Consider the following 13,166-nt stretch of genomic DNA (forward strand, 5'->3'; position numbering starts at 1 on the left):
TGGATTTGTATATAGGAGGTAAGATAAAAAAAAACTTGCACGGAAAGTCGAATAACTGTGGCAACGGATAACGCAAGCAATTTACACCATACCTTAAGTCTTGTTTCAAAGCGTTTGGCTGAAAACTGTTTACAGATGGAGTATTTGTCGTGTAGAATAGCTAGCCACATTGAACGTCTGTAAATAACATGTGAAGATACATTGCACTCAGTGTTGTGTCAGACATTTCTGAAATATTTTTACATTTCTCCAATTCAGGGTTACTTTTGTATAACTAAATTATAAACACAATACATTACACAATTACGTAAGCATTTCAGTAGTAGAGATTCTTATTATTGCTTGCCATACACGTCAAACTTGTGAGTAACAAAATATAGACGAAAACTTCTGGTGCCACTATCTGCTATTTCCCAGTATCATAGCTTCAATGTGCAGTGCTACTTTTTAATTATTCCATAACTAACGAAACTCCTATACACAAATCGCACCTTTTCGGGAAGAATGTTATTGGGTGAAGCTAAATATGCGTGAAGAGCAACCGCTACTTACATGCTAAATGTATGTAATGATGATCTTAGTCTTATGAGAGTTTACTAACGATTTTGGGAGAAAATAATATGAAACAGTTCGACACACGATTCCTTGTTGTGCAGAGTAAATGTAAGAAATTTTCATTCATTCGCATTGTTGGAAAAAAATTAAGAAACAGAGAGAGAGAGAGACGAAAGAGGACCGATAAACTGTGTGCGTGTGTCACTACTTTCCAGACACCGCAAAATGTTCTGTTATGTCATAGTGTTTTCTACACTTATGATGCAGTAATTTATGCCAGTGAAATGATTTGTACGTATATTTCTGCCCCTCACGATGACTCTATCTGCCACTGAGACTGCTAAACTTTCACGACGGTTAAAAATTATCAATACTTGCCGAGAAGCTGGGATGTGGTTAAGCCCCTTTAATTTCCCCAGTTCGTACATATGTGTGCTTGTGGAATAAGAAATCTGTAAAATCAGTACTGTTCAGAGAGTTAAACACCTCTTTCACAAAATCTTATTCAGTAAGAAATTAATTTATACACTAATTATGAATTGTTAATATGCCAGTGGCTGCAATAGCAGTAGCTTCATTTCACGTCACGTTCTGTTACACAAAAATGCGAAATCGATAATACAAGCTTAGTCATATTTGTTTTTCAAATACATTTCCTATCCTGCTAGGAGAATTACTGGAAACTGGCTTTGCTAGCAAGGGAAACTACTCATCACATCCCTCTCAGATTTGCTGGTAAAATGACCCATTGGGTAGCCTGCCAAAAACGGAACACAGCACGAAACAGGAAGAAGGTATACGGAACTGTGAAAATAAAAGCAAAATAGAAACAGTGATCTGTCCAAGCTTTGGACTGCAGCATCGAGCGCGCTGCCGGACTAACAGCGTTGTGGTTGGGTGTTCACCGTGTTGGACTACGAAGGAGAACCATGTTCAAATCTCTCTTGCTTTCCATTTTTTTCATGACATTATAAACTTTCCGTTCGGTAACTGACGTGTCTGTTCTCCTTCTGTAGTCTTAGCAGTTATCATACTACACACTGTTTACTGAATATGAGCTATGTGGTAAGAATGCATCGCCATCAAAAGTTAATTCGATGAACATTGAGAGCAGGCCGGAGATCGCATAACATCTCACATATTTGATCAAGGATCTCCATCTACGTATTCCAACACCGTGACCACAAAATTAAGACGCCGTGGTTCTTACAGTTCGCTCGATGTTGCACGTCTTCATTTTCATTGTTCAGTACACCTTCTTCCTGTTTCATGTTTCATCTGTGTACAGCTGTGACGGGCTATCAAGTGGGCAATCCTACCACTAAATCTGAGGGGGATAGGATGGTAAGTTTCCCTTCTAAGCAGTACAATTTTCTAATAACCTTTCGACTGCTGATAAATTTGCATTCTTTGTAACACATTCTACGTTTGTAGGTTCTCATATAGGTCTGTATTTGGTATTAATTACTGCAACCATTAGTAAATTATTATAAAATAAAAAAACATCTGCCATTTGTTGATCCGAATGTGAAATAAATTGCGTTTGAAGTTAAAGAATGCAAAATTGTGTTTCATGTTCAACAGGAGAAATTTTCTGAACAGTCTTCAACTAAAGATAATTGATAAAATGTACCTCTCAAGAAATACATTTAAATGCAGCCCTACGTACGAAAACAATCCTAGGCTTCTAAATACATACAATAAACATACCCACATGAATTGGTATGCTTTTTCAATAGATTCATCATAGAGATTCTTAAAAAATTTCGAAATCAGAATCAATTTAAGTTAGGACATTTTTAATATTAAAGAGGAAAACAAAATCGTATTTATTTTCTCACGAACCGGCTTTCGGCTTCTCGACTCATCTTCAGCTGACGACTGAATGTCACAAAAACAGAGAAACTTGATGTGCAACATACTCAGATACTATTTGTACAGAAAATGCAAAAATGACAAAGTGGTTATAACGGATATATAAGAAACATATTACAGTGATTACATTAACTAAAAAGGTGGGGACAAAGAAAGTTTTTATGTGGAGATACATAAATCGAGTGACGAGAAATGAAATGAATTTACAGTTTGAATCTAGTATTTGGAACGAAAACTTACTTTAACAACACAGTAAATGGAAGTCCTGGAACGAAAACTTAGTTTTCAAGACAGAATATGGAAATAGTCTGATCGTTTAATAATTGGCTGGCATTCTGTGTCATGTGTTTGTTGATTTCCATTATTTCAAGTACGGTAATCTTTCTGCTTTTTGACAGAATGTAAAACTTCAGATTCTACATCATTGGATGGTTCTCTGCCAGAAGATGATCAGCAGAGGTCGATTCTTTCTTGTTTATTCGCCACCTTCTCTCATGTTGACGTGAACATGAGAGAAGCTGGCAATTAATGAAGAATGATTCGACCTTTGCTGATCATCTTCTAGCAGAGAACCATCCATAAGTTCACTTGAACATGAGAGACGCCCGCAATTAAAGAAGAAAGATTCGACCTTCACTGATCGTCTTCTAGCAGAGAACCATACATAAGATGAGAATGTGTACTTATACATTCTGTCAAGAAAAGCAGAAGGTAAATAATGGAAATCAGCAAACACATGACAAACAATGACAGCCAAGTACTAAACGATCAGACTCAGTTTCCATTTCCTGTCTTGTTAAACTATGTTTTCTTTTCAAATATTAGAGTCAAACGGTAAATTCTTTTTATTGCTCATCATTCGCTACATGCATCTCCACATAAAAACTTTCTTTGGTTATCCCCTCCTGCTTTTAGTTTATGTAATTATTGTAATAGGTTTCATATGTATCCTATATAAATACTTTGTCACTTTTGCGTTTCCTGTACAAATATCTCTGTAAGTCGCACATCACGTTTCTCTGTGTTTGCGTCACACATTTGTCATCTGAATATGGGCTGAGAAGCCGAAAGCCGGTTCGTGAGCAAATGAGTACAATTTTTCAGAACATTAGGAAGAATTTTCCTCTTTAACGTTATTGTCATGTTCTGAAAAGTGCCGACGGAAAATTCAGTAAATGTTAGGACATTTATGTTATTGTTTCAAATGTGCTATTGTATCTATAAATTTCCATAAAACCAGCATATGTTGTATAATTAGAGGCTTAAAACCAATTAGCACATACCATTTCGACCCTGCATACTTCCTCCATAACAGGTATTTCAGGGCATTGCCAGGATGTACTAGTGTCTGCTTGCATTGTATGCTCAATCTCTATTTTCAATGCTACCTGCAGCTTGTATATAAAGTTTTCCGGCTTCTTCATTTCCCAGAAGTTAGTTTCGTGAAATGCGTAACGTATTTTAGAAAAACTTCAGTGATAGATCCTACATAAATCAATAAGTTGGTCGAAGACTTCTGTCACGTTGCATGGGGGCTTAATTAAAAATAGAATGCAAATAATTTTAATTTTTTGTAGCTGTTTGTCCGATTGCGAAGTCTCGTAAACGGTTGGCCCTGACTAGTATTATTACGCTATCTGACTGCATAGAACAACAACAAAGAATGAAATGGAAATTTTCATTAACACAATTAATTAATTAAGTCCCCAGCAACTATAAAACCTACGAAACCATAGCATAAGTATAACTGTTCTGTGTGTGGAAGTATGACTCAACGTACGTATCTGGCACAGTTCTTCTTCAACAACACAAGAAATTTTAAATATCATTTATACTGAAATAATTAAAGGAAATAGAAATACCATAATTACTCAAGAAAACCAGAATTACACTCTAATCCCAGAACACAAGCCAGATGCTTTGTTGACTGAACCTGTAATGACGCATTATTTAAGACACTGTAATAATGAAAAAAAAACACAGAATATTTTACCTTCATATATATTGACGAAAAGCACTCCGATCATTACAGTATTTCCATTCGAACCATCTGCTGTCTATCCCATCAAACAACTGCATAAAACATGGAACAAGCACTCCTTACTACAACATCTCGACAAGCCTTGCCCACTAGCACATCTCAACACGAACTGACTACTACGAGTCCTCGACAAGCACTGCCCACTACGACATCTCAATAATCACTGCCAGTGGAGGCGGCGGAACAATACTCTCTAGCGCGATCTCTGGCGCTGTGGCTCAGTGTAGCCACCTTTCAACGTCACTCGTCGACTATACTCATGTGACAATAGAAGACGTCAAAGGCAATGCTGAAATTTTAAATTTCGCGTTTAATAAAATATTCTCGCAAGAAGATCGTACAGACATACCACCGTCTGACTTTCATGGAGACTTCCGTTTGAAAGACATAGAGAAAGGTATCCATGCCGCTGAGAAGCAACTGAGAGATATGAATAGAAATAAGTCACCAGGTCCAGATGGAATCCCAATTCGGTTTTTCAAAGAGCACTCTTCGGCACTCGCCCCTCACTCAGCCTGCAGTTATTAGCGAATCTTTCACGCAGCTCTACGCCTCAAGCGACTAGAGGAAAGCGCCAGTGTTTCCTGCATATAAGAAGAGTAAAAGAACGGAACCGCAAAGTTACAAGCAATTATACTTTTTATTAGTTTGCTGCAGAATTCTTGAGCACATTTCAAGTTCGAATTAATCAATTTCCCAGAGGGAGGAAAGTTTCTGTCCGCAAATCGCTCGTGAGAAACTCAGCTTGTCCTTTACTGGCACGATATCCTGAGAACCGTGGATGAAGGCCGTCAGGAAGGTTCCGTATTCCTAGATATCCGGAAAGTGTATGACACAGTGCCTCACTACAGACTGTTAATGAAGATATGTGCACTTGGAATAAGTTCAGAGATATGTGAGTGGCTCGAAGACTTCTTAAATAATAGAATCCAGCATGTTTTCCTTTACGGTGAGTATATATCGGAGACAGGGGTAACATCACAAGTGCCCCAAAGATGTGTGATATGATCACTCTTGCTTCCTTTATACACAGGACGTAACATGTGTAAATGCAGATATTATTATATCTAGTATGTAATATGTAAAACAACAGAGTGTTGTTTTCTTATGTGCATCGAACAGCCTTCTTGTGGCAAAAGAAGCGCTGTATCATTTGAGAGATACAGAGGCGATCGAGTGTGCCGGGACGTGCCCCAGTTCACTGCTAGTACCGCCACGTTACCACGACTCGTCTGTGCGTAGCACACAAGTATTGCACCATAATTTGAGAATGGAATTAAAAGTTAAAGCTGCTTTTCCGAACTTTATCAGCATGTGCTTTAGTATATTAATGTTTAAACTGTCAAATCTCAGATTGATCAGATGAATATTTTTCCCAAAATACATCGTTTTAAGAAAAAAGTAAGTGGCGTTAAATAACAAAGCTAGGAACCCAAAAATTGTTCATAATGTGCAGATGTATGTCAGAATTATCTGGTACTAATCTCAACGTGATTAAAGCAATACTTTGGTCAGAAACCTCGTTTTTTAAGAAAATTTGAAGGCGCTAGATATTAGACTTAGAAATATGAAAATCTGTATGAAGCCTCAGTTTAGAATAAAAACACTAATTATGTACAAGCGATTGCAGTCTTTCTCAGCGTATTCCAGAGATGAATTCTTCTCGGCTTATCAGCCGAGTGGTGTCGTCGTCTTGTCGCAACGTTTCAATGAATTTCGTACCAATCATCTTCGCCAGAAGATGATGGGTACGAAACTCATGGAAACGTTGGACAAGACGACGCCACCACTCGGCTGATAACCCGAGAAGAATTCATCGTTAATTATGTAACCCCATCGAGATACCTGTAATAGTTCTCGAGTAATTTGCTGAAAACTAAATTGGGAACAAAAAGTCCTTATTTGTGGTAAATTATGTATCTGCTATATCAGTGCTAGAAAGTTCTGATTGCAGAACTTGATAAAACCTATTAGACATTACAGCAATAATAAGTTTCAAGGCCAGGATGGGACTAACAGTCAAGACAAGGTCTCTTAAAGCTGTAGTTCAGAGGTCATGTTCTACTGTCAGTTTCGTTCTAAAAATTCTAGACGGCAAAGTTTATATGCAGGCGAGATAAAACTTTTTCTGTGACTATATCCATCTTAACTACATTCACACAAAAATTACTAAAATTCAAAATCAATACACAAACGTGTTTATTATGGATCTGAGAAAGCAGCTTTTTGGAGGCCGCTACCGTGGGCATAGAGCGGATAACAGCAGGTGTTCCTTGTATGAGCGCTGCGCCCGTATATAAATACAGATTGATAGGCAAGATTAGACTTCACTTCGCATCCAGCCACCGTACGATTAACGTCAGCCAAATGCCACAGTACGCGATGCCTCGAATGACATCACAGCCAGACCGCTACTAAACTCATGTTGTAGGTACAAATAAGAAGTGAAATCGGGAGGACTCCACACAGTTCTGGATCGCTTAATTTTCGCAGAAGTAACAGTGTGTAGCCCGTAGGATTAATAAATCCATATTTTCCATTTTGTGGCAATCAATTATTTTGATGATCAGAAGTCAGGGCGGAAGACAGTTTCATAGGAAATTAGTGTCGAGTTCGCTCTGAACTCCTCGTAGTGCTGTTTAGGATAGAGAGATGTTGTGTTACGATGTTGTGCGTATGAAAATTTGCCAAATACATCTGTCGATTAGAACTCGAAATCTTAATTTATAATCATAGTCCTAATCCCGTTGAGCAAATAGAGAGCAGAAACATTTCTTTCTGTGGGCTGGACAAGAATGTGGACTTGCAGACTGGGAACTATCGTCAGTATCTTCTCCATCGCTTTCTGGCTGACCACAAAAGTGGTTTCCAGGCTCACGTAAAAGACGGCGAAAAGTATTCAAACATTTCTTCCTACTACTTATGACTGACTATTACTATTATTATTAGTCCGCCGCCCCACATTCTCACAAACTGTATGACGAGATGTTTTCTGCTTGGCCATAAATGAACCACCAAGTGGACCCCGCTTATCAGTACAGACTAATCGTTTTGCTTCCACACGTCCCCACTCCAGTGCCTAACTTGCTCCCCAGGGGAAATAGGTATTAATTGCATGCTCTTTGAGGTACTACCCAGCCTAAAATTACATGACTTGCAGTGCCTAGAATTCTGATTGTGCAAACGACAGAAGTACTGATGTAATGTTCTTCAGTACACCGTCCTCAATCACGAATAGAAATGTCAGTACTTATACCCGCTACGCCCTGGAATTGACGGGCTGAACGAGCAGCAGTCTACGACTTTCTGTCGATGACAGTGGTGTACAAAAAAGTGTTGTCGTTGAGTGGCAGTGAGATGGTACAATATGACAATATTTATTCGGTGTGATGACTAGCAGCTTGATATAAAGATCGAAATATGTTAGGTAATGCGGATGAGTAGGGAAAAACACCTTTACTGTTCGAATATAGTTGTGTGCTGCTTGACAAAGTCTCCACCGGCCGGGGTGACCGAGCGGTTTTATGCGCTACAGTCTAGAACCGCGCGACCGCTACGGTCGCAAGTTCCAATCCTGCCTCGGGCATGGATGTGTGTGATGTCCTTAGGTTAGTTAGTTTTAGGTATTTCTAAGTTCTATGGGACTCATGACCTCAGAAGTTCAGTCCCATAGAGCTCAGAGCCATTTTAACCATTTGAACGACGTCTCGTTAGTTAAATAAACATAGGTGTAACACTGCAAAGAGATATGAAACAGAACAAGCACGTAAAGTCAGTAGTAGGGAAGGAGAACAGTCGACATCAGTTTATTAGAAGAACTCTAGGGAAGCGTAGCTCACCTATGAAGAAGACTGGGTGTAGGAGATTTATGTAACCCATTACTGAGTATTGCTCGAGTGTTTAGGATCCCCATCAGTTTAGATCAAAGGAAAAACATCAATGCAGTTCTGAGGCACGCTGCTAGATTTGTTATGTGTGGGTACGGTAAACACTCGAGTATTACGGAAATGCTTTGTGAATTCAAATACGAATCTCTGGAGGGGAAGAGTTATTCAGGAAATTTAGAGAACCTGCATTTGCAGCTGACTCAGAACGGTTCTTCTGCCGCCAATGTAAATATCGCGTAAGGACCAGGAAAGCAAAAGAAATTATATTATGCATTGTGGTTAGAGAACGCCAAATGTATTTTCGTAAACTACACTGAAGGAAATACTGCAACCGGCCACGAGTTCATTATAGATTATTTTACTTCGTCCTTTTCAAGAAATAAACGTTACCGTCTGATGAGTACTTCAGGCCTGAAACTAGTAACGTAACAATAAAATCGTTTCTAAAATGCTTGTGACTGGTTGCAGTATTTCCTGCAATGTAAGACAAGAGAAATTTGGCCTCGTATTGAGCGTATAGCTAATTGTTTTCCTACGCTCTATTTGCTAGTAAAACAGGCAAGAAAATATTTCTGACCGCTGAAAGCTACCCTCTGCCGTGAACCGTAAGGTAGGTTGCGGGGTATGTCGGTAGATGTAACTATAGACAGGGGAGAAGACGTGTGAAATTAACTCACCGGATTTAATGAGAGCCTCCAAGCGACATTGAACTTTCAAAACGGATAGGTTGATTTACACTGCCGTATCAGCAATAACGCACGATCGAAGAGCTGGGTGACAAGTCGATGTTTGGCTCAACACGCCTTTATGTGCGTAGATTCCAAGAGAAATATCTCAAAACTAAACCATTTTCTGGAAAGCTATTAGAAGTTAATATTCTCGGCATTTGGGTAGGAGAGCTTCACAACAGAGTTACAATCACAATTGCTAAGGAATAATGTTATTGGTGAAATCCAAGCTGGGCAGTAAAACGACAGGAATGTAAAATACAAATACGGTAGAACAAGAGGTTGGGAAGACAAAGAAGCATCTCAATATGTAATGACAGGATATCCAAAATACTGTATAGGGGAGTGTATAGTCAAAGGCTATCAATCATTTCCACTGCAAGTATACACACGGCGCAGTTCAGGATGACCATCGTCAAGCACTAAATTCACCCCTTGCCAGCACACGAATACCACACAACAGCACACACTGCCAATGGTAATGCTGCCTGGTAATGACATTCAGTAAACCACTCATAAAAATCTCCTCATTAACACTCCTTTTGTCTCATATTAATGTCTTAAACCCCCACGTAACAAAAAACACTGAGATTATTTGTGATAAGAGATGTGTACTATTGTTTGGTTTTGGTCTTAGTGTGTCATGGAAAGCTGTGAATTATCTCAGAATAAGTTTCTAAAAGAGTATCAGCAATCACTTTACCCGTTGTCCTGAATAAGTGAAACTTTGTGGTATTAAATTTATAACGTATCTCAAGGGCATTACTGCAAATATTCGTCTTATTCTTCAATTTAATGTTGATATAAAGAGTTGCACTCATCTACTACTTGTATAAGTAATGAGTATTTTATTATTAATTTTTTTCTCAAGAAGTACGTAAATTCTTGGCACTGATCACGCCCTTTTGGACGTCAGACAAATCGCTCCGTTTCTGCACTACGACAACGACTGGAATGTTTTCTGCATAGGCGGTGATCATATAAATGTGGATGGACTGTGTAAATTGGTAGACTGGAATTTTCCAAGAGAGCACTACAATTCGAAAAAAGTGACAAGGGTTAACTATCTTATTCTAATATCTCCAACAGAAATTCCACATACCAGTTGGTCAAACTATCAGCATGTAGTACACCTCCTGGTACATAAATCCTCCTTGTTACTCTTCTTCTGCTCTGGCAACAGCGTTTGAATGTTCTTTAATTTTATTCTATTTGCACAAGTGTGCAAAACCAATGACAATGTCACGTGCGTTACACAAAGTCATAGTCCCAACAAGATGAAAAAGCGTCCACTATCAGAATATAGTTAACAACTGTCTCATGACATTGAGGAAATAATATGTTGTTGTGTACGGTTAGCTAGCTCCTTTTTCAGTATGATGAATGTACTAGTAACAGTTATCTGGGATCCTGCGACTGGTGCCAGACCTTTTGCAAACGATCGACATGCCAACTGAAAACTTGGGCAAGAAATGTAGTTTCAGCCTGCTTGAAAGATAATTGAATCTTGGTGCCCCTATGCATGGAATAATCTGCCTCATAGTCGTGCAGTTATTCACAGGTTACGAAGCCAAAATGCACCGTGAGCATCTCCATTCGAAGGAATCTGCCACCACCAGAGTAATCTATCGAAGCCAGCGACGAGTTGCTGACAGGTTAATTGTCAAGTATCGCAGACTGTAACAGCGTATAGATCAGCCAGCGAACCCGTCCCCATTTGGTGATCATTAGCGGCTTGCTAAAATCTCTTCCTCCTCACAGAATATAAAACACATTGCTCCACATATTCAAATCGTGGTAATTAATATGGGCCAGGAATCAAAGGTAGTGGAGATTCTAAAGAAGAAAGAACTCTCAGCAGGTTCAGTTGATACAAGCCATTGGAGAGGATATATACAGGGTGTAATGGGTTGTTGTTGAGTGGTCTTCAGTCCAGAGACTAGCTTGCTGCAGCTGTCCATGCTACTCTGTCCTGTGCAAGCTTCTTCATCTCCCAGTATCTACTGAAACCTACATCCGTCTGAATATGCTTAGTGTATTTATCTCTTGGTCTCCCTCTACGATTTTTACCCTCCACGCTGCCCTCCAGTACTAAATCGGTGATCCCTTGATGCCTCAGAATATGGCCTACCCACCGATACCTTCTTCTTGTCAAGTTGTGCCTCTTCTCCCCAATTCTGTTCAATACCTCCTCATTAGTTATGTGATCTACCCATCTAATCTTCAGCATTCTTCAGTAGCACCACATTTCGAAAGCTTCTTTTCTTTTCTTGCCCAAACTATTTATCATCCACGCTTCACTTCCATACATGGCTACACTCCATACAAATACTTTCAGAAACGACTTCCTGACACTTAAATCTATACTCGATGTTAACAAATTTCTCTTCTTCAGAAACGATTTCCTTGCCATTGCCAGTCTACATTTTATATCCTCTCTACTTCGACCATCATCAGTTATTTTGCTCCCCAAACAGCAAAACTCCTTTACTACTTTAAGTGTCTCATTTCCTAATCTAATCCCCTCTGCATCACCCGATTTAATTTGACTACATTCCATTATCCTCGTTTTGCTTTTGTTGATGTTCATCTTATATCCTCCTTTCAAGACACTGTCCATTCCGTTCAACTGCTCTTCCAAGTCCTTTGCTGTCTCTGACAGAATTACAATGTCATCGGCGAACCTCAAAGTTTTTACTTCTTCTCCATGAATTTTAATACCTACTCCGAATTTTTCTTTTGTTTCCTTTACTGCTTGCTCAATATACAGATTGAATAACATCGGGGAGAGGCTACAAACCTGTCTCTCTCCCTTCCCAACCACTGCTTCCCTTTCATTCCAATCGACTCTTATAACTGCCAACTGTACAAATTGTAAATAGCCATTCGCTCGCTGCATTTTACCCCTGACACATTCAGCATTTGAATGAGAGTATTCCAGTCAACATTGTCAAAAGCTTTCTCTAAGTCTACAAATGGTAGTGTATTGGGTATAATTGCAGATATTTCTACTGTTGACTGAGGAGAGTACACTGAACCACATTACGTTAGTATTTATATCATTTGCAGTCTAACAGTTATAGCTGTTTCAAATCGAATGTGTCTTGTTTTGGTTGTACTCCATGTGACACAAGCAAGCCATTAATGCTCTTGTTCCCTTGGAAAGCAGGTCACGTGATGAAGTGTCGCTATTTGGAAACAGAACGGTTAATTTATACTGGCAGATATAGTGCACTTACTGTTGAGGTCACGACTAAGTAGTAAACATCAGTCCTAAGGTTTGTGGTGTATTTATGGGAAGATTGTTCGACGTATGGGAAAAACAAGCAACACATTGATGTGTGTAGCTATTGAGATACCACACATAAAAGTATTTGCACTTACACCCATTAGACCTTGTGTATATGCCTAACTTTCGCCACCCTTTAGACACAAGGTGTCTAGGTCTCTGTTCTGTAATGTGTCAGTAACCAGTGTTCTGTAATGTGCCAGTAAACCAATGCAAAAAATGTGAGATATATTATCAGTCCTTTATATATAAACGGTGTCCCACAAGGAATTGTCAACATTCAGGGATTTATTTGGAACGCTCACCTGAAGAAAGGAACTTCACTTGGACGTTCCAAATGGTTTTTGAGATGAGACAAGTTGTTAACTGTTTTCTAATACTGGACGCTTTTTTACCTTGTTGGTACTATGACTTGGTGTAACGCACGTGTCGTGGTTATTGATTTGCACAGTTGTGTGAATAGAATAAAATCAAAGAACATTCACTTACATTGTTATTTATGGAACACAGTATTGGTTTAAATCATGCTTAACAAACAGAATGCAAAAGAATGTGGAGAATAATTGAAACAATGTTCTAGACACAGAAAATTTTAGTGACTGGGACGATATCACAAAGGGGGTCCCACAACTTTCAGTTTTGGGTCCATTAATATTCCTAGACCAAAACGGGGGTTAAAACAATGAGCTAGGTTGGGTAGAATAAAATGTCAAACACGTTGGATGGGTAAGAAAAATGTAATTCAAATTGGTATTGTCTCAGAAATCATGCTTGCATAAGGTCTTATGTTT

The sequence above is a fragment of the Schistocerca nitens genome, chromosome 1 (assembly GCF_023898315.1).
Source record: "Schistocerca nitens isolate TAMUIC-IGC-003100 chromosome 1, iqSchNite1.1, whole genome shotgun sequence".
Taxonomy (NCBI): domain Eukaryota; kingdom Metazoa; phylum Arthropoda; class Insecta; order Orthoptera; family Acrididae; genus Schistocerca; species Schistocerca nitens.